The sequence below is a fragment of the Anser anser genome (assembly GCF_964211835.1).
Source record: "Anser anser genome assembly, chromosome: 4".
Taxonomy (NCBI): Eukaryota; Metazoa; Chordata; class Aves; order Anseriformes; family Anatidae; genus Anser; species Anser anser.
Window position 1 is genome coordinate 30162258 of NC_139724.1, and position 25114 is coordinate 30187371.

Below are 25114 nucleotides of genomic sequence, written 5' to 3' on the forward strand. Positions count from 1 at the left end.
TAATGCCTTGACAAGGACTCTTTGGATGACATAGATTTCCTGGAGAACAATTCTTTGGTTGAGATCCTCATTGATACTCCCTTTCCATACCATTTGCTCTCCATGCTTCCTGTTGTTCCAGATGTTATTTATACTTATAACCACTTTGCATCCCTCTGTTTCTTTCTTGCTTCTCTTCCACGGTCATTTTCAGTGCTATGACTCCCTATTTAACCGATCATCTGTTTGGCCTCTAACCATGCTCTTGCCTTTGGCCCTCTGTTTTATAGTTCCTGAATTCCCTAATATATCCTGGCTTGCTTTGAATCACAAAAGTGGTCTTTAAGTTAGTCCTTCCCTTTTGTTTGTGGTTTAGACATTAGCTTATCTCATTTCCTATAGCTGACATTGTCTTCAAACCAAACCCAGTATAGACGTAAACACTCAAGATGACCTACAGGCACACAAGCATATTCTCAAAGTACATCTCACAGGTCATTTCCCATATAAAAATGTAGCAAAAGTGGTGATCTCTTTTTCGCAACATTCATGTGATTACCACAGGAATTTGGGTTCAATTTTTTTTTTCTACCTGACAGGGCTCAATTCTCCACTAACTATTTACAATTCATGTTATTGGGAAAAACAAACAAACAAACAACCCTAAGAACAACAACCATTTTTTTAATGCATAAGCTTTATTTCATAAATTGGATATCACTTTCCTTTCAAAAAATAACATCCTTTTAATACTCTGTGTAATAGGAACAAGCATTACTATTCTTGAAGAAATGTTGGATATAGCAAAATGTATATATATATTTATGCAAGAGAAAAGCATAGTGGTAAATGTTTTTGCAAACTTGTCTTATGTTAGTCAGATGAAAGAACATCAGATGCAGTCCTTTGTAAGCTGATGTGTGAGTCTGCGTTGTAAACTTCACAGTTTCAGGTGTCATGATTAAAGTGATACATGTCACAAAGCTTGACAACACTAACATAGGCAAGGGTCAACTTCCACCTTTCACATATTCATACTGATGAAGGAATCAAGGGTTTTGATAACTGAAAATCAGAAGTATAAACTAAAAGGTTGAAGACACATCCAATTTACATCTACATCCTTTGCTCAGAAGTGCTTTCCAGACTTGCCCCAAATAGGTGAAATAGATTGCATATCGTCTCCTACTACTTCATTTAAAAATTCAGTGAACTAGTATGTTGACTCTGAGAGCTGTTTACATGACTTTTTTTATTTTTTATTTTTTTGTATTGGTAGGTGATTCAAAGGAGAGAAAGCTTTCTTAATTGCTAACTGCTTACTATTAGAATAAAACTGAATATATTTCAGAAATGCATTCTCCCTTTCTCTGTATGCTAGAAACAGGAATGTAAAACACTGAATATAAAACACTGATTTGTTTTCCAGATCCCAGTACATAGATTGGATACTGATTTTCAGATACTTTAATAGCTGATTCCTAACCAACCTTTATATCATGCACTGTCAGCCTAGAAATGGTTGCCAGTGATTCCCGTCAGTCTTAAATAGATTATTTTCAGCCACATATGTCAATTAATAACCCTCATTTCTAACAGATATAAATGCAATATGCTTGCTTGGTAGTTTTTCTTTCACACTAGTACAGATTTTAAAACAGTAAGGGTTCTCTTTGAAATGTTTCTCTATGTAAACAGTGTTATATCCCACCCAGAAAATCTGCATTGGCTGCAATTGGCCACAACTTGCTTGGAATAAAAAGAAACCAATCAGAAAACTCATTCTCATATCTACAATAAATAAAGCTGTTTGCATACATTCAAAGTGGATATGCTCCACCTGTTTGCTCAATAACATGCCCTAGATTTAAGTGGCAATTAAAACTCATGACTATCATCTGAACATTAGCTGCCAGGAAATGCCCCACCCAGATGAAATTTTTGCTTAATTAACAAAGGAAAAAATATTCTCTGAGCGCTTAACACATGGTTACTTTTCACTGAGTGTTTCATATTTCCTTTTTATGGGAATGAAACCATTCAATTTTATGATTTTCTTCACTTATGAAGCACTCATAAATATGAACTTGATCTTGTAAGATGCTGAGCATCTGGCGCTGGTCCAGAAAAGCACTTCAGTGCATCTTTAAGTATGAAACTAATTTTAGGGTTTAACTGACAGATATCCTAACTGCCTGTGCACTTTTATGGATCGGTAGGGGTGGACAGGAAGGACAAAGAAATGGAAAATAAAGTTTTGTCTGTGCTAGGTAGTACCTGCTGAAAGAGTTCATTGCAGGGTTAGTAGAAGTCTGAGCCTTTCCATTACCTGGCAGACCACTTTTTGCCTTATCACCTTTCTCTTACCTTCAGCAGAAGAACCTTGGGCTTATTACTGACTGTGGTCCAGTACATGTTGTCAGCTACAACAACAAATGGTGTCAATCCAGGTGGTTCCTGGAATAACTGAGGAATACAGCAGAGCATAGTGATTGCATGGTGGCAAATATAACAGAAGTAATGAAGGTTCTAGTTTCCTGTGGGTCTAGTCATATTTCATGTTTCAGTGCAAAGCTATGGCAGTTGCATAGTGCCTATCACACAGCAAGGAATTCTTGCAGAATGCTTTGTCCAGATTAAGAGCTGTCCTACTGTTTCATAAACAGTTTGATGAGAATACTTAGGTGCACAGCTGAGTACAAACTTAAGGATGCCCATCCACTGAAGAATGCATCTTTTTGCCAGTGCAGGACTTGATTCACATTGTCCACACTCAATCAAAGTTGATGGCTTTTATATGCTTTGATCTGGTGGAAGAATATGAGAATGACTTCACTGGTCCAAACCGAGTCAGTCCAACCCAGCATTCTATTGCCAACATTGAACCTAAGCAGATGCCTAGGGAAGACTAGAAGCAGGGCAAATAGATTTACCCATATCCTGCAATATCTTCTAAACCTCAAACTGTTGTCAAATGAAAGGATTCTCAGGCCCAGCATGGTAGGCCTATTTAGCAACCCACATTGGCTGCCCCTCTCAGCCTTTTCCAAAGTTTCCCTGAGCCCCTCTTAACTTCTTAAATCCAGAATGTATTTTAGCAAAACTCCGTTGTAAGGAAAGATACCTTTTTCATGTTTTGAACATGGATCCTTCCGACTGGCAGTTTTATGAGTTTCCCTGGATCTTATAAGTGTCATCTGGCAGAGATGTGAAGATTTTATCTCAATCCACCCTCTTCATTCCAAAAATCTCATTATCTTGAAGATCTCTTTCAGAATCCCCCAATGTTCTCTTTGTTTCCAGGGTGCCTGTACAGCTTTTGATCACCCTATTCCTATTGCAATACACTTTTTTTTGGAGGTTAGGGAGGGATCATGATTTCCCTGGTGAGGATTTCAGTTGACTAGTATTCTGAAGAGCTTATTCATTCAAATTGCCATACTTTGGCCTAATTAGTATGTCATAATTTACCTTTAGTGACTGATAGTGCCAAGGCTTTATACTAAAGGCTATCTGTTCCAATAGTTTGAACCCCCATCTTCCCTCACTTCATTGTTTTCACAGAACTGTTGTATTAATTGCCATTCCAAAAGCTGGGGGGGGGGGGGGGGGGGGGGGGGGGGGGGGGGCAGACAGAGATGGAAAAAGAAAATGGTAAAAGGACATACTGGATATTAATAACAGCATGAATTACAAAACTCTGTTGGTTCTAGCCACTCATTGTTAGTTTTCTATTTATGGGCTTGATTTTAGAGGTATATTCATCTGGTTTGAATAACTGCTAATAACATAGACTTTGACTGAAGCTGTCTGAAAATAATATGTTTCACTGCATTGGAAAGACAAAGCCCAACTTTGGTTTTCCCTTCCCTTCCCTCCTTCCCTTCCCTTCCCTTCCCTTCCCTTCCCTTCCCTTCCCTTCCTTCCCTTCCCTTCCCTTCCCTTCCCTTCCCTTCCCTTCCCTTCCCTTCCCTTCCCTTCCCTTCCCTTCCCTTCCCTTCCCTTCCCTTCCCTTCCCTTCCCTTCCCTTCCCTTCCCTTCCCTTCCCTTCCCTTCCCTTCCCTTCCCTTCCCTTCCCTTCCCTTCCCTTCCCTTCCCTTCTTTTCAAGGTGAGAAAGGGACACAGATGACATCTAATATCTAATGTGTCAAGGTTGCCAAGTAACAGGCTATAGATGTGTCAGTGAAGTCTGTTTCCATGAGAGGAATTCAGTAGTATACAGTTAGAAATAAACTTGTTCTTGTCTCTCTTCTCCTTCCCCCTCCTTTTTGATGAAAAATCTTCTGTGCTTCAACCTATTAAGAGTAATGCAGTAAAACAAAGAATACAGTACATGCTTATGAGAAAAGTATAAAAATGGGCACCTATGCTAATTGTTTGTGTTCTAAGTCTTCAAAATACTGGAATAATTACTGTAAAATACCCAGTATCAGCTTCCAGAAATAAATGTCTGACAGAATAAGCACTTAAACATGGCATCATTTCCGGTGAAGTCACTTAGATTAAAGAGGTGCCATAAGTAAAGTGCAAGCTTAATTGCTGAATCAATTTTAGAAGAGCAGAGTTTGATTCATTAGAATAACAAGATGCATAAGAAATGGCCAGTGGGAATTTATGAGGAAGAAGTTACGTCAAACCAGTGGATTTTTTTTTGTTTATATGTTTTTGTTTGTTTGATGATTTGTTGTTTTTTTTTTGTTTTGTTTTGTTTTGTTTTTTCCTTTCAGTGTGAGAACTCACTTGGTCAACAGTGGAGAAAGCTGTAGCTATGACATTTTAAGAATCACTACTTTTTTGACACTCTGACATTACTGATTCATGATTTACTCTCAGGCTACATCAGGGGAGTTTAGTAGCAGTCTGTACAGGACAAGAAAGTGGTCAATATCTCCATTAATGATTTTCATTGTGGAATAAAGGGTCTCCTTATAAAATCCAATGGAAATGTTTGCAAGCACTTTGGAGGACAGGATTAGAATTTGCAATGTTCTTGATAGACCGGAGAAACAGTCTGAAATCAATAAGATAAAATTCAGTAAGGACTAAAGACAAGCATAAAGTACTACGTCCTGGAAAATAGAATTAAATCTCCTCCAAACAAAACTACTTAAGTACAGAACTATAGAGATTTTATATACATATTGAATCATAAATTAGGCAGTAGGTCCTTCCCAAGGATCATTTGCTTGCTTTGCATTAATTTGTGTATCCTTCTGCTGCTTCTTATGATGAACAGTCTTTCTGATCAAGGCAGTTCCAAGGAAAGGCAAAGTGCATTTGGCTGAAAACTTTGTTGACAGGTCTGTAACTATCAATAAAGAGTTGCCTTATGTCTGGCCGATATTACTAGAGAAGTTTTAGATCCACCCAAGCTTGAAGTGTGTGGAGGGACCTTAAGTTAGATATGTTAATGAGTGTGCCAGAACCAAACACCTATGTTTTATTCATGAAGCAGCTAAATTGGGCAACCTGGATCTTTGCAAAGAATGTGCTCTGGCCAAGAATGTGTTCTGTATACAAAGATGACATTCAGACGAGTGCAGGCCTAAATTTTCATGAGATTTGAATTTATTTTATATCAAACCACATTTCAATCTACTGATAGTTTTCCTAGGCTTTACAAAAAAAGTGGTGCCTATGATCTGAAACATGCAGTAGAGCATGTATTTTGGAAGGCTGGTTACAAGCTCATTTCGATGCATCTTGTGAATGCATGTCAGTCTACTGTAAAGAGTATCACCAAGGGGATAGGACAAAAAGACAAAACCAGAAATAATATCCACAGAAGTTTAACTGAAGTCTAGTGTATTCAATGAATGCTACCCTTACAAGAGGCTGCATACATGCCTCTAACATCTTTTCTTTTTATTTTCTTTTGTTTCCCCTGGCAGTATTCCTCATTAGCATCTTGTTAAAAATGAGGATCATTAATTATTTTTTTTTGAATGTTGTAAAGTGCACTTGCTGCTAAAAGTGTTAAAATTGTATAAATTCTTAAAAAGATATATTTAGGGAAAAGATAGTGTTATCAAAAAAATTTTAGATGAAATCAAAGCCTTCCAGATTTTTTCCTCCATTTTAAAAAATGAGAATGACTATAGTCAAACATCCCGTAGCCTGGTTCAGTCCTTTTATTCATTTGTGAGTTATGTACATTCAAGTCCCAATTCGCCTTATTCAGAGAAATGATATTTACTTGAATCTTTCCTGTTTTAGAGGATTTATTTTGCTTTACTTTTGTGTTGTTGTGTTTTTCATCATTCTACTACTACTTCCTTTTTTTCAATGTGTATCTATGCAAACCAGGATAGCTATCATAAATAATAATAACTGAAAAACTCTGTAAATTTGTATAATGTTTGCTCTGCTAAATCAACATTTTCTCACTGTTGAGAGAGGGAAGGAGGCAAAAAACAAGTTTTATTTCTTCTGCTTACCTAAGGGATCATTTTCCTTCAGTCTTAGAATCTAATATTAAATAAAATATAATATTAAACAAATGGGATAAAATGAACTGATCTAGAACAGGGTTAGTATTAAGTAATGCAAAATAACTAACTAGGAGTTAGTTGTCATAGCAGCAAGTACAACCCAATCATTTCTTGCCTCTTACTTGGAGAAGCCTCTGTTACACCTAATGTTGTTCCTGGTGGATTTTTGAGAAATATTCCAGTAAGTTGGCAGTGTCAACACGGGAGAATCTTCTTCTACTGTCTCCTAGTTCTGCTTGCCATTAGTAAACCTTGGTTTTCACCTAAGCCCCCAGCCCTCAACCCTCGTTTTGCTGAATCTCTACCATTCTTAGCTAATACACATCTCTAACATCAGCTTTCGAAACTCCACCAAAATAAAACTACAAAAAAAATCTTTTCATTCCTTGTTCCTATCTGCAGCTCAACTAAAGCCTTATTAACTTGTTCAGTTACAATGTCTCAATTTAAAACAATAACTCCAACTTAGAATACAATATACGTATGAAAAGAATTACTGATAATGAAGATAAGGCTAATATATGAAAGAAACTACTGTTTTGATTTGAACTACTGATTTGATTTGAGCATGCAATGTCTTCTGTTATTAATTGTGCAAACTGGATTCACCTTCATTGCAGTGGTGTGAGCAGAGATCATTTGCTGAAGGCAGTCTGCTTAGAAATGGGATAAGGAGGGTAGGGAATGGAGAGAGAGCTTTGCTTTGCTAGTACACCCTCATCACAGGTGGCTATTCTCTTTCTGACTCGGCCACCAGAATTTCCAGGAGTCAGTAACTGCTAGTTGTAAAGCTGTTATTTTAAAAAGCTACTCAAAACACTCTTTATACATATATATGCAGTTATACTTGATCATTTCAGCTGTCATTGCTTAGCTTTTGCTTCCTGTGGTTATCTAAAGGCAAGATTGCCGATTCTCTTTTCTGATTCCTGTAGCAATTAAGTGCTTAAAAAAGATGTGAATACAGTTTTAAAACTGGAGATAATTAATAACCATTCTACCAAAATCAATTATTTCCCACCTAATATGGTATATTTTTGTCTGCTATGGTACAAAAGACCCACAACACTGCTTACCCACCCTTCTGTATCAAGCCAAGTCTTTATATTCATAGGGGCTCTGAGATACACAGCAAATAAAACAGCATTTACTATTCTGGAAGACATACCACCATAAACCTTGAGAAGACTGTCAGTATATGGTACAATAAAATGTAATGACAAGCAAAACAACTCATTAGCATTTTCTTTTCACATTTAGTGTATTCCCTTTCAAATAATTATAATGTGTAGCAGTTGCATATCACAGCTGGACTTTCAAGTCAGCCATTACAAAATCAGCAAGTGATTTGAAAACCATGGCTACCCATGCCCAGTCCATATTCTCAGTTGTGTTTGTATTAATTTTCATGGTGTTTTAAGTACAGTATTTAGTCTCAGAAAATATTCTCTAATCAGTCAACCCTTATGGCTCTTCAGAGCCTGAGGTGTGTATAACCTCCCTGAATAAAGATGAACATAACTACTGTCCAGATGGCTGCTCTGTGTCCTGGGAGGAGGATCTATAAGTTCCCTCCTATCATATCTATGCTGCCCTCAGGGCCTTCAGTCTTCACACTCTGACTAGCATTAGTATCATACTGGAGAACAATGAAAAAACTTCAGATGACACAGGGACTCATTCCCTCTCTCTCTCCATGCTGCCTTTTCTCTCCCAAATTGGTCTGTATCATTGATCCTATCAATAGCAAGGTAGAACTTCAGATCAGATGAATGGTGCATTCTGTAACCTGATTATCTGCAGATGATATAAACAAACAAACAAAACAAAACAAAATATGTACAGTATTTTCTAGGAACATTCTGCAGGGCCTGTTCCCCAGCATTACCTGTTAGGAAGAGCAACCTCAAGGTACCACCAAGCAGCCTGCACATCAGCAGTGCAGTTCTTACTTCAGTCTTTGCTATTTCAATTATTTTAATAAACACTATAGAAAGAGAAATCATAACATGAAAATGTACTCTAGCAAATATATTGAGAAGTATGCTGCAGGTGAGTTGTTATTTGTCAGCATTCCCTCAGCATTCTCTTACCTTTTCATCTGAAGCCCTTAATCATCTACTTGTGCATTTCCAGTTTTTATATCTTACTGTTTTCAGTTGTGTTTTTCTTAGTCTTCTAGTTTCTTACCCAACTGCTATTATTTTTATCTCTTGTAAATTGCTTTTTTTTTTTTTTTTGCTTTAATATAAACTCCATTATTTCGTGACTAGATCTTTCATTTGTAAAAGTCATAATGTGGTTTATCCTCATATACATACTTATGTAAAACTCAAAACATTCATTATTAAACTGTCCTCAAGTAAATTCAAGAAAGTTCTAACATTCTCCTCAAACTCTTGGTTCAAAGAGAGCTATGTGAAGGGGTTGGGGGGAGGAGAAGAGGAGGAGGGATAAGAATGGATGGCAGCTCCATGCCTACTTTTTTAAAAGCAGGCGATGAAATGCACCAGTATAAGTTCTAACGAGAATGTGTTCTCTTATTAAGTCCCTGTAGTGGCAAAACAGGAAGAAATCAATTCCAGTCAATAGCCAATAAGGAGAAATTACTGTAAACTAAACTAAATTACAAACAAGTGCATCTCCAAGACACTTTCCTACCAATAATCCATGTGTGCTATGACTTTCATTTTGGTAGAACCTTGAAGTGTAACACTGGTGTTTTTGAAACCAGCAATAAATGACAGAAGTTATGCTCTTTTAGTTCAGATACCCGAGAGATTTTTATCTGAAAAATTTCTCTTTGGTGTGTGTATTTGTTCGTGTGTGTTTTTACTTGTTGTTCGTTTTGGAGGCTTCAAATAATGGCCATGATAGCACACAAATACTTTTTTCCAATAAAAAGAAAACACTTTGACAATTATAAATAAGGTTGTAAAAAAGAAAAAAAAAAGAAAAAAAAAAAGATAGTGGATAGCAATTCAATGTAATTCCACATAGATTAGTGAAGTTCAAAGTGGTCTTGTAGTAAGGAAAACCTGTTCAGCAATTCTTTTGAGCTAATGTACTATGTTCCTCCTAGAGCATTCAGATGCACATTGGTAGCTCTAGCAATGGCATTCAGTCATTGAAGTACTGAAAAAAGTGTAACTATAGAAGGCTGTCTCCCACACAGTAATTCTCTTGTCATTTTTTTTTTCAGTATATCATTATCATTTTAAATATAGCATTAAAAAATTACGCTTTTGCCACTGTGTAGCAAAAGTAACAAAATCTAAAGTAACAGAAATAAGCTTTCATGGAGTCCCCTAGGAGTTCAATCATATGTGTGCAGAAAACGGTAAGAGAACTCCTAAGATAGAATATTTGTCAGATGCAGAAAGAAATCTTTCAAATGTTATTTTCAGTGACAGAAAGGAAAGAAAAAAAATAGAAAACAGATCACAAATGTGCTGTACAAATCCAAGTGATTTAATGGCCTGGAAGATGAGGTTCTAAATAACTTTAATTTGACCAACAATTTTTTAGTCATACATGATTTATAATTAACAGCTAGAATTTTTTTTATATGCTAATATGGACCAGTTCTGAGCCTTAAACCTAAGACTTTACATAGTTTTCCTTTGAACAGGAAGCAAGAACTCATTCAGTTATGCATTAGGAGTCTGCTAAGGGATACAAGATCCAAAAGAGCACCAGGAGAGAGTCCAGGAGCCAGCTACTGCCCCTTTGTATGGCCGTGGGCAGGAAGTTCACATGTTGGCCTGCTGTGTCTTAGGCATACCAGCACATTACACTGACCATACAATCATCCTTTTCAGGCCTGGATTACAGAATAGGTTTGGCATTTATACTCTGTGTCAAAGGGACTTTCTAATAAAGCACTTCAGTGCCATGGACAAAAAATGTTTTGTCTAAGTGAAAGCATGTTTTTTGTTTGGTTTAGTCTGGTTTGGTTTGTTTTCCCATAGTATGAAGGGGTGGTAAAAGGGATTGTGCTATTAGTTGCTTATATGTGTTATATAAATGTGTGTGGTATTCCTTAGCAATAAGTCTGTCCTAAAAGGACTTAAAAGTAACAATCAACTTTAAGCAGACAGCCTAATGGAAGAGTATCATAAACCAGTTCCTAGTGTTGTTATGTTTCCTCGCACTAAAGGGACAGCATCATTCCTCTATAACAGTTTTATACAACTTTCTATCTCAATTCTGAAAAATAAAACAGCTATTTTATTCAATAATAGAACTGTAACACAAGAGAAAGTTCCATTAACTCTTTCTGTAGCCCATGCAGCTTCTTCTTCCAAGTCTGCTTTAGCATTGTGATGAATTTTTCATGTGGCCTCCTTTAAGACAGAGTCTGCTTAACTTCTCTAGTTCCAAAGAACATCAAATGGTATTGGAATTCAACTTTCACAGAAATATTTTTCACTTTTTCTGATTTGTGTCTTTGCGTCTTCTTAAGCATCCTTATTCTTCCTGAAGATTGAAAATTTTAGAAAACAAGAATTATTATCTGAATGAGACATTATAAAAGGTGATCAGATTTGTTAGAATAATATAATGCATATATTATTCTGGCAAAAAGATTAAGACTGCAGTTCAAAAAAGTACTGAAACATTCTCTTAAATTTCTTGATAAATTTGGCCTTAAGGCTTGTTTAAATGTTACCTTATAGTTTAACATTTCAAACTGACACCTCACACATTAAGTGTGGCTCAGTTCTGTGAAATGATGTCTTCTGAGTATTTTGTATTTAAATATGTACATGATGACTTTGCAACACCTCTGAAACACATGAAATTAAAATGTTAATGAAACAGTTGAAAATAAAGAATTAGGCTGTTGTTAGGAAATCTTTCCTCACTCTTTCAAGACAAAGCTTTCAGTAAAACCTGTAAACATGGGACAATTAGTCCCAGGTACCGATATGCATACAATGGATTTGAATGAATTACTGAAAAGATTAATGATTTACTTTTCCATAAGCCTTTTAACTACTATATTAATGTTTCCACTGCACTGATATTAACTAGTCAGTTTGGTGGTCCTAATTCTAGGCATATTGGTGTCTAGAGATATAGTCTTTATGAAGCCCTTACTTACAAAGAGACTGTGAATATTACAGGCTTATAGAGGGAGAAATATTCTTTTAAAAAATATTATTATTTTAAATACTGTCCTATCCAAACAATGTTCAATGCTGTATACAGCAGCATGAGTATGCACACAGGTTGCTTATACCACTAACACAGTTTGGTTTTGTTGTCTTTGTAAGAGTTCTTACATACTCAACTTTTGATTTTATATGGTGATGTGACTACATGTATTTCTAGACATCTAATGCAGTCCAAATGTAAATGTATAAAACTTGCATAAAGACATTTAACAAAAGTTAATGAGTCTATAATTCTTAACTTTTCACCTGGTTACTTTTCAGGTTTGAAAGATACCTAACATTTGAAAAAAGTTTGAAGAAATTTTTTTGACCCTACCTTGCTTTTCTCCATCTTTATGTAGTAGTTAGTGTTATTCTTCATCACTGTCTAAAATTGGAAATTTTTTGAGATAAAGGAAATTGCAATTACTCACATATCCTGGACTATATTCAGTGAGCAATTTAGTCTTTGAAAGTTTTCGAGCTGCTCTTTGAAAAGTAAAAAATGTTTCAACCTGTAAAGCCAATAATATTACACTAAATTAAACAAAGCAGTATAAACAGGCTTCCTCTAGAGGAGTCTGTTCAGACCCATTGGGTATGTTGTTTTTGGAGGGTAGGTTGTAAAAAATCTCCTCAGGGAAAAAATAAAAGGGGGGGGAAAGCTACAGAAAAGAATAACAAATCAAAAAAAGCAAAGGCAGTTAAAGAACAGAGGGCTAACGTATAGAAACAAGAACTTGCAGCAGAACATCACAGGTATGTGATAACAATGAACAGTTTTCTTTTTGGTGGTGGTTTATATAGCCTCCAAGAACAATGCACTCTCATCAGAAGTAGTAGTGGTAAAGTGCAAAATCCTCAATCATCCTATTCCTTACCTATTTCTTATGTTGATGCAGTTCTTCATTGCATGGCCGGATGCTGTCAGACTCCAGCTGACAACTGGAACTATATCTACAAAATATCATAAGTATTCACTTATAATATAAGTGGTCAACTATTGTCTTATTCTCATTTCATTTCAATCATATAAGTTCAGCAGAAACTTCTTTCAAGTCCCTCCAGCACAGAGAGCTGAGGTGCAGCTTTCAAATTGTTGCTAAGGTATAGACCACGACAGTGACAAAGGGGAAAAGGAATGACAGATTCTGACCAGCAGTGAGGTTTAGTTATGGGTATGTATGGTTGTCACTTTCAGCACTGCAGAAGCCTTTCAGATAGTCACGTACTGACAAGCATGAAAGCAGACTGACGTGAAAGGATTCCTTAAGAGAGAAAGTGAAAAAGGAACCCTATGAGTTTTAATGTATTTTATTCAGATTTTTTAAAATATAAAACTATTAAACATCCAGGAAAATGGAGGATATGCAAAGTCTCAAGGCACCACTGTATTAAACAGACTTACACAGACTTATCAGTTTAGAATATCTTATTTTTCCTCCTCGGACTGTAATTTGCTTATCCCTCTCACAGATGCATTTTACAGTGAATTTTCTGATTGTTCTAGGTGTCATAGTTTCTGACCTAATTTTTCTTTCTTTTTAAATCTGTTTGAAGGAAACTGAAAATAAAATATTTTGAATTTTCTAGCAAAAGATTTTTGTCTGGTTTACAAATCTTACATATACATCCCTGTGTGATATCCTATCTAGACGAAAGGTAACATTTTCCCCCAAATTGACAAATAATTTCAAACCTAATGGTAATGCAAAGGTGAAGATTACACATCAAACTTGGGTACAGTATCGCAGCTTTCAGGCAAGCAACTTCTCAAATAAACAATATATTAATGGCACTCTACAGCAGCATGTAATGTGATGAGTCCTTGAGTCACAAAGTGTGTAATTGTATCTTCTGTACTGGGAGCAGGAGGATGCCCAGTGCATTGCAGCAGCCTGTGAGAGGTACCATTACTGTAGCTCCTCATCAGGTGCAGCTAGACAGGTTGGCACACACCATGTGAAATGACCAAAATTTACAGCCTCAAAACACCCAGCAAATCTTAGGAGTGCCTACATTTCTGCTGCTGGGGATGAAGAGAAATGCTTATAGTAAAGCTGCCTTTTGTCTATGCTGTATCCCACTGACAGTGGGATTCACAGATTAGACCTTCAGGACCTGATCTCACAGGCGTGCTCTGAGCAATCTGAATTCCCTGAGAAGGAAAAAAAAAAAAATGTGGAGAAGTGTCCACTCCTGCCACAGAGCACAGCTGCAAGCTGACAGGGTGCTCAGCTGGGACTCAGTTAATGTCTCTTCCTTCTCTGATTGCATTTTGATGAAAGTATTTTACTTCTCAGCAGAGCGCCCTAATTGCAATGTTACCAGATAGTTTGGGACAGATCTCTCTTGCTCTGAATTTTTTTCAGCTGAAGGTATTTAATTAATTTTTTCTACAAGAAAATAATGAAATAGTCACTGGAACAAAGAGAAGGTAGAGGGAAGAAATGCAAACTTGGTTCATGTGTGGAGTCTAGTACTTGCTCCAATGAACACTGAAACTGCTTAATTGAAAGTGGGCATTTTCCAAAGGGGGGAAATTCACCCTGGAATACAGGCCTGCCCAATGATTAAATTATTTGGTCAAGTATTAACACAGACTTGCTGTGCTGAATTACTTGAGACTATAACTGGTCTAGGCAGCTACTGGGTGGACAGGGGAGGTATGGGGGAAGCTCCTTTTTGCCTATCCATGTCCATATATTCTTCCTGTTCCCTGTAAGCCCAAATGTATTTTTTGTTATTGAGGACTTACTTAAACTGGTAGTAGAACTTTGACCAGTAGTCATTGCAATGCTTAAGTCTTTCTGTCAAATATAGTCCTCTATGCGTTTCAGGAATGTAGGATTTTTTGAGTAGTGGGAATGTGGAACTACCTGCAATATTTTCCTGCTTACTTTGCCTATGCTGTAGACAGTGCATCTACTTATTCAACTTCTTGAAAGTGTAATTTTGGACCAATACAAAAAAGTATCAGCAATACAAAGTAATTTGGAATGAAAGAAGTATAACTTTGAAACAAGGGCATTACATATAGTGTAAACAAAAGCTGAATAAAAGCAGTGTTAAGGCAGTGAAATAATTAACCGGATGTCAGCATTATCTCCCCGTTGTCATGGTTTTGTATAATTGGACTTAATATTGTTTATAAGCAAGTCTCTGCAACTCAGTAATGAATATAATGTACATGATCAGGATTCAGTAGGCAGTCAAAAAATGCACATTTTTTTAATGTCTTATTGGCTTTATATGATATTTCTTCTGTTTTTCAGTCTGAAGACTATATTGGACTGTAGTTCAAGTGAGTTCAAATGTGGTCTCTCAGTTACATCTTCAAACGTTGCAAATCATCCCACAGTTCAGTGGAGTTGTGTCAACACATACCTATTTTTGTTCTGCTGAAATCATTCACAAAGAGTAATAATTGTGTGAAAGTACTTTCACTTACAAACAAAATGCAATGTGAGATAATGTGTGAAAACCCTACATGAACCAATTTTATACATGTAATTTTTTCACCTGCAAATGTGGCAGATCACAAAACAAATAGCTTTGAAATTAGTTTTTAACCACAGAATTGAAGACACGGTTAAATAAAAGGACAATCTTATTTTTTTTTACCAAGAAAAAATAATTTTTACATGCTACATACTAAGATGTACTTGCTTCTCAGAAGCATTGTTGATCATCAAAAACTCTCTTTCTTACTGTGAACAAATATCTCATATAAAATCAGACTGTTGTGACTATATGAGGGATTCATAACACTGTCAGTAATGACAAAAGCAGGTCATGACTGTTGATTACATAAAAAAAAATCAGTATGGGATGAAGGAAAGGTCATGGGAGGTTTTGTCAGAATGTATAGATACACACCTGGGAAAAATCGAGAACACAAAGTCCTCTACATTTATTGACTTGTACCACAGAAAGGTTTCTATGTAACATGTTCTTTGACATGTCAGCAATAAGGCAGGCAAGTGAAAAAGTCTTCAAAAGTCTCCAAAAGTGTCAAATTCATTTCATGACTGTTAGCAGATGTAGAAAATAAATCATTTTAATTTTCAAAGTCCTGTATGAAGATATCAACACAATTCAAATTCCTCTTTAAACCTAAAGCTATTAGCTATAGTTACCATTTAAATATAATCAGAGTATCCTTGTCCTTCAAAGCATAAGACAAAAAAATGATATTACTTAATAATTTAAAAAGACAGGAAAAAAAATCAAAATTAAAAGAAAAAGTTGCAATATTATCCATACTTAAATATGCTCAACTTAGAATGCAGTCAATAGAAAATTAATAATATGAGGATTTTTGTTGTTAAAAATGTCTGTAAAACCAGTAATAGGAACAATATTAGGAACAATTGCTTGAACTAAATGTTACCATTCACATTCCCGGTGCTGTGTCACACCATCTGTCTGAGATTGGAGCTCCCAGCATGACAATATTAATGCTTATCCACACACTAACACTTGTGTAATTTATGAAAGCAGTGTAGATGCTATTGAACAAGGGATAGAGGGAGTATAAGAATTTGCCATTTTAGGTGCTTTTTTCTTGCTTTTTTCTACATTTCTTTCTATATATATGAAAGTAGATATTTATCCATCAACCTGTATATTGTGATTTGTGATTATTCAGTTCTCAGGATCATCCTCCTTGTAGTTTCATGCAACCTAAAGTATCCAATATCTTCCCAGATTTGCATCAGGACCACACTTCCTGATGTGAAAAAAATCACATTTTCCAGACTTGGTTTGGTTAGCAACTGATTACTAATTCAGCGCAACTGCAGTGCCCTTTGTTTTCTTTCCTGCTAATCTTCTCACTCAGCCTAAGAAAATGCATTTATTTGGCATCTACAGAAGCTTCAGTAGCCTATTGACATCTAGTTGATTTCAAATGCTACCTTTCAATCACCTAAATGTTGCTGGGATTATTTGTTTCTTTACAATCTCCAATTGTCTGTAGATCAGACAATAATCACATTTCCAGTACCATACTAGCCTTTCATCTACACTTTTTCTAGGATAATCAGCCCACTTATGTCTCCTAATGTACATATATCACATATTTCTTCAGTCTCCTCCAAATACATTTATTTTCTCAATTACTCCTATCTCTATAATATCTGATTTTTTTCCATTAATTTGAACTTGTACATGGTTTTTCCTAGTGCTGCTTGAGTAATGCAAATTGATGATATGTGAATGAGAACAATGACTTCGGCTCCTACTTGTTTGTTAGTCTTCCCATTAATGATTTCTTTTTTGTTCACTGGTTACATATTGATGCTCTGACAATTCAAATGGGGCACAGAGTACCATTTTTTTCTGTTGTTAAATCATTTTTTGAAATATTTCACTCATGCGTATCAGAATTAATATGGCATGACTCGGGGGAATGGTTCTCCACAAAGAGTGAAATAACACCATCATCCAAAACATTGCTTTAGTCTGTAAATACTTATGTAAGTAGCAAATGAATTATTAAAAAAATAGGGTTGATTAATGAAGTATTTTCACATGTGAAAGCTAAGTTTTTTATCACTGTTATTTGAAATAAAAAGCCTAATCAAATCTACAAGAATGCAACTGGGATCTGCATAATAGATGCTATGCTAGCAGAGGGTCAGTTGATTTTCCGCTGAAGACAATATTCTACTTGTTCTAATGTGAATAGCCTCAGATGTTAAAGACATTTCATTGGGTGCTTGCATAATATCTGCCCTCATGCTGCAGGCTTTAGAAAGAGATAAAAAAACTACTCGTTTAATAATATGCTAGTTTGTATACTTACTTAAAAATAAATTATTTAACCTCAATTACTACACAAAATTCTCACTCTGTTTAATATCTGACAGGTAGCATTAACAAAAGTAAGCAATAAAACATTTCTCTAATTTCATTTTCTTGGCTTCTGAAATTCAAAGGAAAAGCTTTGGAATGTTATAACGACAGAGAGAGAAGCAATTATTTATTTGTCACATTCATACTATCCTAAAGAGGTGGAAAAAAAGTGGAAAGCTGGTAGAGAATTTAGTTGCCTGAAAGAACTTTTTTTTTTTTTTTTTTTTTTTTTCCTGTATCTGATGTTTAGGAAGCTCCTAAAGAGCTGGGAACAATTGCACTGAGCAGGAAATAGTCAGCCAGCGAAAAATTTTAAGTACAACAGTGTCTGAATCCCATCTCACAACTTAATGATGTCTTTAGAGGTACTGGCGGCTATTCAGCTACTTCTTAGATACCTTAATACATTACGGTAGCTTCTGAAATGGTGAGCAGAACAAACTTTATCCTTTAAAATCTAATACTCTGTTGGATGCTAATAAATATCTAGTAGCCTTCCAAACAATGAGAGACCTGGGCCCTTTTTAGACTAAAGCTTAAATTGAATTTTTATTTTGTTAGTATCTAAAGGTAGAAACAAAGATGATAAAACCCACTTGTTTTATCTTATAAAAACAAGATGTTAAAGTTCGTTCCACAAGAGCTTATATTCTAAAAAAAAAAAAACAATAAAAAAAAAAACCTTAAATCCTTACAAGCTTAAAAGATCTTTGAGGTGGAAGCAGGTGAGGTCCCTATCACTACACAAGTTAAATGGCTATTCACCTTTATGGTTGTGAGTCACCTGACAGATTTATTCTCCCTTTTATTTCATATATAATTTATGTAGAAGTGTGCGTTTGTTCATGAATACACATTTATAAAGCAAATAGTTAAGGCTGGAATAACAGACTTAACAGACAAGAGCCATCCTTCACTCTTTATAGATACTCTAAGTGCTAAATAAAAAAGCTTAGCTTAAAATGCTGTTTACCATATCCGGTATACCACATGCACTCTGCATCTGAAGGTTGAATAAAATCCATAGCTTCTTAATGAACTCCTCACTTTTCCCCCCTTCCAAAATACCTGTGATTCAATAACTAGTTTGATGGCAGGTACAAAACTCACAACTAAGGAATTAAACAGTTCTTGGGCACAAACAGTTACATATCAACTCAGTTTCACATCTTTCTGGCATGTTTATGTTTATGGAAAACATTTGTTTCTCTTTGAATGTAAATCAGAAATGCATTTTATTATTTCTACTATTTTTCCCCTTGCAATCTCATTTCTTCCAGGAAATCATATGATGTATAGTGCAGGATTTTCCCCTTATAAAGTAACATGTAAGCATTTAATTGTCAGATTTTTGATCCACTTGAAAAAGGAAAGAATCAGATCTTAAACTCATGCTAAAGTCATTAAAAAGGTATTGTATTTGTGTGAGATAGGACTATCAAGTCCTTGGCCTGAACAAGAGCTGAGTACAATACAAACAGACTTTTGAGCCTTGGCTTGAGCCATGAATCCAGAACTAACAGGAGAAAAATACTTGAGCCTGCTAGAAAGATATACCATGGGCTTATCGTGGGGCTATGATGCCACCTGGCCATAGAGGCTCACACACACAGGGCTGGGAGCCTCTGCTTCTGAGAAGTGGTGGAGACTGCTACAACTGCTTATTTGCACACTAAAGCAAGTTTTACCTATCAATGTTAGAAATAAGCATTGTAGTTACCTGTTTGATCCATGCTCTGTTGACTGATTGTGTTCCCAGCATAAGAGTCCATGAGAAGAGAATCACGGAATCACAGAATCATCTAGGTTGGAAGAGACCTCCAAACTCCGACCTCTAGTCCAACCTCTGACCTAACACTAACAAGTCCTCCACTAAACCACATGACTAGAATTCCTATACATCAGCCCTCACCATGCAAATAAGGAAATCATTGCCAGAAGCAGTCCTAGGATAGCATACCATGTTTTAGTATATAACTGAAAAGTACTAATATTTACTAAGATTCAGAAAGTTTTTTGTTGTTTTTTTTTTTGTTGTTGTTGTCTTTTTTTTTTTTACATGGCAGGAGAAAAAAGCAAAATCTATTGCTAATTAATATAAAAGCTTTACTTCTTCATATCCTAAGGCTTTGGAAATTTAGAAGTCTAATATTGTTTTTTTGAGATTATTTGCTGTAAGTTATTCACATGAAACAACTGACAGTAAATTTAATGAATGGGCCCTAATAGGATGTTCAGTACAGTTCTGTAATATAAAAACAACTGAAAAAGGATCTATTTTAAAGTGACTTTTAAGTTAACAGAGAAGAACCTACCTAGGTCATAACTAACATACATCCCAATCTCAGTCTGCTGTCATTAAGTCAGTCTTCTTACATCATTCAGGTAAAATATGACAGTAAATTCTCACTTTATTAGTGAAAATTAGTTCTCTGGTCCTCTAGCAGCTGAATTATATACCAGGAGCTACAATTTAAAGTATAATCAGGAGCTACAATTTAAAGTATAATCAGTCAAACATAATTAATACAATGCCATTGCTACCATTTAAACTGCATCTGAATTCTGTCTTTAAAAAAAAAAAAAAAACATTTTGTGTAGATAACGTATCCATATTTAATGCCAGGCTCAGCGGGGTGTGTGATGGTAGCCACAGGGCAGAAGATGGCTGTTTCCCAAGAGTTTCCCATTCATCTTTCAAAGGGGAAGTGCTGCATCAGGACAGTGTTAATCCAAGAAAGGAGGAGCATCTGGAATAGGAGCCACTGCAAGATAACTAAGAATTGCACACCTCCTTTGCAATTTGGAGCATGTAGAGCAACTATTCCAAGTCACATGGGATCAGCCATGTTGGGGCCTGGCCTTCCAGCAGACTAGCTCAAGCCTCTCGAGGGTAACCATGGAACTGTAGCTCTCCACCACACAGCAGGCCATCTGGGTTTAAGTGCCAAAGGAGGTCTGCTGAATCAAATTGTCTGTGCACCTGGGACAAATTTCCTTAAATAAAGGCCAGGATTACTATCCTCTCCTTATGTTTCTTTGCCATTGATGCCAGATCCATGGAACAACCTGAGAAAAATTACTAGAGGGAAGTTCCACAACTGCCAGAAGTGTTTTTGTTTGGTTGGTTTTGTCTGGTTTTCTTTGTTTTATAATAGGACACCAAAATGTACGTCCAGAGTGGTGAAATCATGAGCAAAGTAGTGTGTGGGGAATCAGCCTACACTGAAATCTTTGTATGGAACAGAAAGGTAGCATGGCAAAATGATACAGTGCTGGCCATACAGCTCAATCATTCTCTACCCCATGCTATCAAAACAACAGGAATTATTTGCTCCTGCTAGTGCCAACATCTATTCTAAAAATGCGACAGAATAAACATTTACATTCTGGGTGCTTAGCATGGCCTTGTTTCATATACTAGGGTAAAGTACCCTTTTCTCTGAAATATTACCTTGAATTTTAAACATGTACGGTCTAAGTGTATTCCTCCATGACATAAAATACACTGAGGTCACACAATGACCTGCAAAACAATGAAAAAGGGAACACCTTTAGTGATATACATGGAAAAATTATCTGTGAGGGAATATGGGATTTCCTACGATTTGCATATATACATAAGAGGCAAGGTCTGCTAGACCATCTGAATTAGGTTTATGTTTCCAAGATGACTATATCCTCTATATTTGATGCTCTCTGTGTCAAATAGAAGTTATTGTGCACAACTCATATAGATTTGTACAACTATTCTTTCATCTGAATATCACTATTTCCCCTTCTAAACTAGTAGTTTATCCTCCCTCTATTTTATAACTTACTTTTCTGCTGTGTTAAAGCCAAAATTGTTCAAATGTTATAAATTCTTTCCTGAGTACAAATGTGTAATTGAACTAGGACTGAACAATGATAAAAACACAGTGCATAAACATTAAAAAAATAAATAAAATCAAGTATTTAAAAAACATAATTGCTTCAAGTTTATATAAAGTGTTGGTTGCTTGCCATTCATGTTAGTCAGTCAATTGTTAGTTGCTTTCATCATAGTTTAGCAGATTGTATGAGGACCACCACTCCTTTCTTCCAATCAAAACATTAGAAAAGATGAACATCTTATTAGGACGTAAATCTGACTTTTTTCATATGTGTAAGAAGTTATACTTTTGTTGAACAGCTTGCTTATAAGAGGCTTGTGCCCGGCAGAAAGTCATGTCTGGTGCAGCCCTTTTTTTTTTTTTTTCCTGACAGCTAGAGGGCCTTTGCTGACTTACCCTGTAATGTTTCAGCTATGTAAAAACTCCCAACTAAGAGACATAGTTTATAGCACAGAGACTACAATATTTTGTGGATACTTATTGCCAGAGTAAATCAAAAGACATATCTGACAAATTCATTGTCATTGCAGTCATTGGCAAGGCAGGGCCAGTTTCAAGCAACAGAAATAAAGAATACATGACACTCATCTGACTGGCAAGTATGACAAATGGAGACTAGTCAATTCTAATTAATTATTATTATTATTATTATTATTATTATTATTATTATTATTTGCCAGAATTATTTCTTCTTTAGAATGCGTACTTATCCACGTTGATATGAAATGTGTCACAAAATTACAGAATCACTGAGGTTGGAGGGGAGATTATCTAGTCTAACCCTCTGCTTAAAAGCGGGTTGCTCAGAACCATGTCGTCAGGTTTTGACTGTCTCCAAGGATGGAGACTACAGAAACAGGCTGGATACACTGTTCCAGTGGTCAATCACCCTTACAGTAAATAAGTTTTTTCTTTTGTTTAAATGAAATTTCCTGTATTTCAGTTTATGCCCACTGTCTGTTGTCCTTTCACTGGGCATCAATGAGAGGAGTGTAGCTCTGTCTTCTGTACTTTCCCCATCTGATATTTGTACACACTGTACACACTTCTCCTCTTCAGGCTAAACAGTCCCAGATCTCTCACCCTCTCTTTGTATAAAAGATGCTTCAGTTCCCTAATCACCTTTCTTTAATTACATGAATATGAGTATTTTAAATAATATTATATATGTTTACTCCTCTGGCAAATAAGAAGCTGTCATAATTTATAGCTGAATGTATTTTTTCCTCTGGTCTTTAGCATGTTGACCCAGATTCTGACATAGCTGTTTCCTGAAGGCTTTTTTTTTTGTTTGTTTCATAAATCATGCCTCTAAAGCTACTTAGAATCCTTTCTTCTTCCCCTTCATCACCCCAAAAGATGCAGTTCTTCATGCTCTGTTAAGCAAGTACTTTGGAGTTCTTACTAGAAAGGAACAGTCCCACTTGATTATTTTTCTGTTGTTGGAAAAAATGTAACAATGGAAAAAAATAACAGACTAATACCTTTTCCTCTTAGAGTTCAAGTTCATGCTTGATCCAGTAGCTCTAGTCATCTTCAAAGACTTGGTCATTACTTGTTGAATTCATTTTTTGTTTGTTTTTGTTTTATTTTATTTTAATTTTATTTTATTCATACATAAATGAGTCCCAGTGGCACAAGTACATTTACACATATCCTTTGAAGGATATTCCTTCAAACTTGTGCATGTATGTGCATGCATGTATGTATCCATATTTTTTGTTTGTTTGCTGTTTTAGGTACTTAAAAATCATTTCTATTCCATATAACTCAACTCCTATTCATTACTAAGTACTGACATTTTTAAGCACAAGATCCTTTAAACAAATGATGGCCAGTGAATATGAAACAAATGATGGCCAGTGAATATGAAACTCTTATTCTAATTTTCACCCATTCGTTAAATATGTTTCTTGTTTAAAATTTGGTTTTAAAAGCTTATTTTACTTTGCAGCTTGTGTTTGACTCTATGTAAAGTGCTTTCTTATATTGGGATGATGATATAAAAACAACTGAATTGTATTCTGTCTATGAAACTCTCTTTGTAACTCAGCATACTGCACTGAGAGGTGCAAAGGCAGCTTAATTTCCTTCTTTCTTCCTTTCTTTCTTTCTTTCCTTCTTCGTCAGTTTAAGCTAGATCCAAAGTTATTTAAACACATTTGTAGCTTTATTTTTTGCTTAACATCACAATTGGTATTTCAAATGACTAAAAAAAAAAAAAAAAAAAAAAACACTTTTTACACAGATTTACAGTGCTCATTGTTGATATTCTTTGACTGTTCTGTTGAAAATGTAAAAGATCAGTATTCTGCATACTGTGCAATATATACATATCTATTGCTAAATATTTTTTTGGCATCCTATGAAGTTGGCATGATTCTTGTGCTTCCTTATTAATGCAAGGAGGGAGTCATGGAGAATGGGAAAATTCTACCTATATCTTATGATAAACACCAATGTCATTTCCTTAAAATTCAAGCTGAAAGCATTCTTCCACGGGTATGTGTTTATTTATTCATGAGTTTTAACTCCCACAGAACAGTTTTCAAGGAATATCAAGCAATAAAAAGAGTAGAAAGTACTAACAGTTACCACTGTTAACCCATCTATCTGTTCTGGGAATTTACCTGATCACGGTCATCATTACCATAAGCTTCAAAAACTGGCCTTTTAAAATTTAAGAATTTCCTTGGCTAATGTAATTTGTATGTAGATTCAGTGACAGGCGAAAATTTTTTTCTTTTAAATTCCCTCAGGAAATATACAGACAAATAGGCATTTTAGATCAAATTCTGGTAAAGGAATCTGGAGGCTGTATTTGGACTAAGCACCATTTGCACAACTTCAACACTGATTGTGGCAATAAACCTCCCCTAAAAACACCATCCTAACTACCCGTCGATTATTTCGACATATAAAAGCACCATCAGTTTAAAAAACAGCTCATATCTTCCAAAGTAACAATTTTGTGCAGTTACAGTTGGTGGTATTTCTTTGTTCTCCATCTCAAAATGTTAACTTTTAATATACATCAAATTATATTATCATTTTATAAAAGATATTAAATTGAGACTAGCAGATAGCTACCAAATATTATTCCTAAGTATTGCAACTTTACTTAAACATAGGACTGTACATCAATCAAGAGATTAAATCAGTTAGTTATGTATGTGACCCATTCACAGACCTTTGTATATCAAACCTGAATTCTTAGCCATGTCTTTAGAAACCAACGAACAAATAACAGAAAAAAAAATCTAAATGTAATCTTCCATCTTCCACATAACTTTAAGACAAGTTATTGTGTCCAAGTCATTATGAGGAGAATTCATTTAAAGCATTGTGAATAATAATGTTACCTTTCAGGTCTAACCTTCAGTACTTAAATTTCCATGTCAGTTTTCAGTGATAAACCACATAAAGAGATAATAAAGACATTAAAATCCAGCATTTAGTCTAATCTCTAGTCTTGGAAAAAGATCTGTGCAACCTGCATCGAGGACTGTGATTGTGCTCATGCAGCGGATGGTGGCTGACAGTGAAGATGGGGATCAAGCTTGTTTTTATGATGTAATATATTTGAACCTTACGTGGTTCATGTTTAACATGGTTAAACAGTGTTAAACAATGGGAAGACTTATTGGTAGTATAGCACTTTTTTTTTTTTTAACTTTTATATAAATATATAATGTATAAACTGTTGCAATTATTAATCTACTTTAATGTGCTTTAGCACTGAGGGAAAAT

The 25114-nt window shown here is 35.5% G+C and overlaps 2 long non-coding RNA genes across 2 annotated transcripts in view; one reads left to right on the forward strand and one right to left on the reverse strand.

Moving 5' to 3' along the window:
* LOC310898705 overlaps window positions 1–25114 on the forward strand; it is a 200121-nt gene that overhangs the window by 143803 nt on the left and 31204 nt on the right. The gene's annotated exons all lie outside the window — the stretch shown is intronic.
* LOC310898706 lies at window positions 6385–23592 on the reverse strand. Its single transcript, XR_014583568.1, has 3 exons — window positions 12512–23592; window positions 11968–12018; window positions 6385–10950 (listed from the first exon to the last, which is right to left on the reverse strand). It is a non-coding gene; the product is annotated as an uncharacterized lncRNA (long non-coding RNA).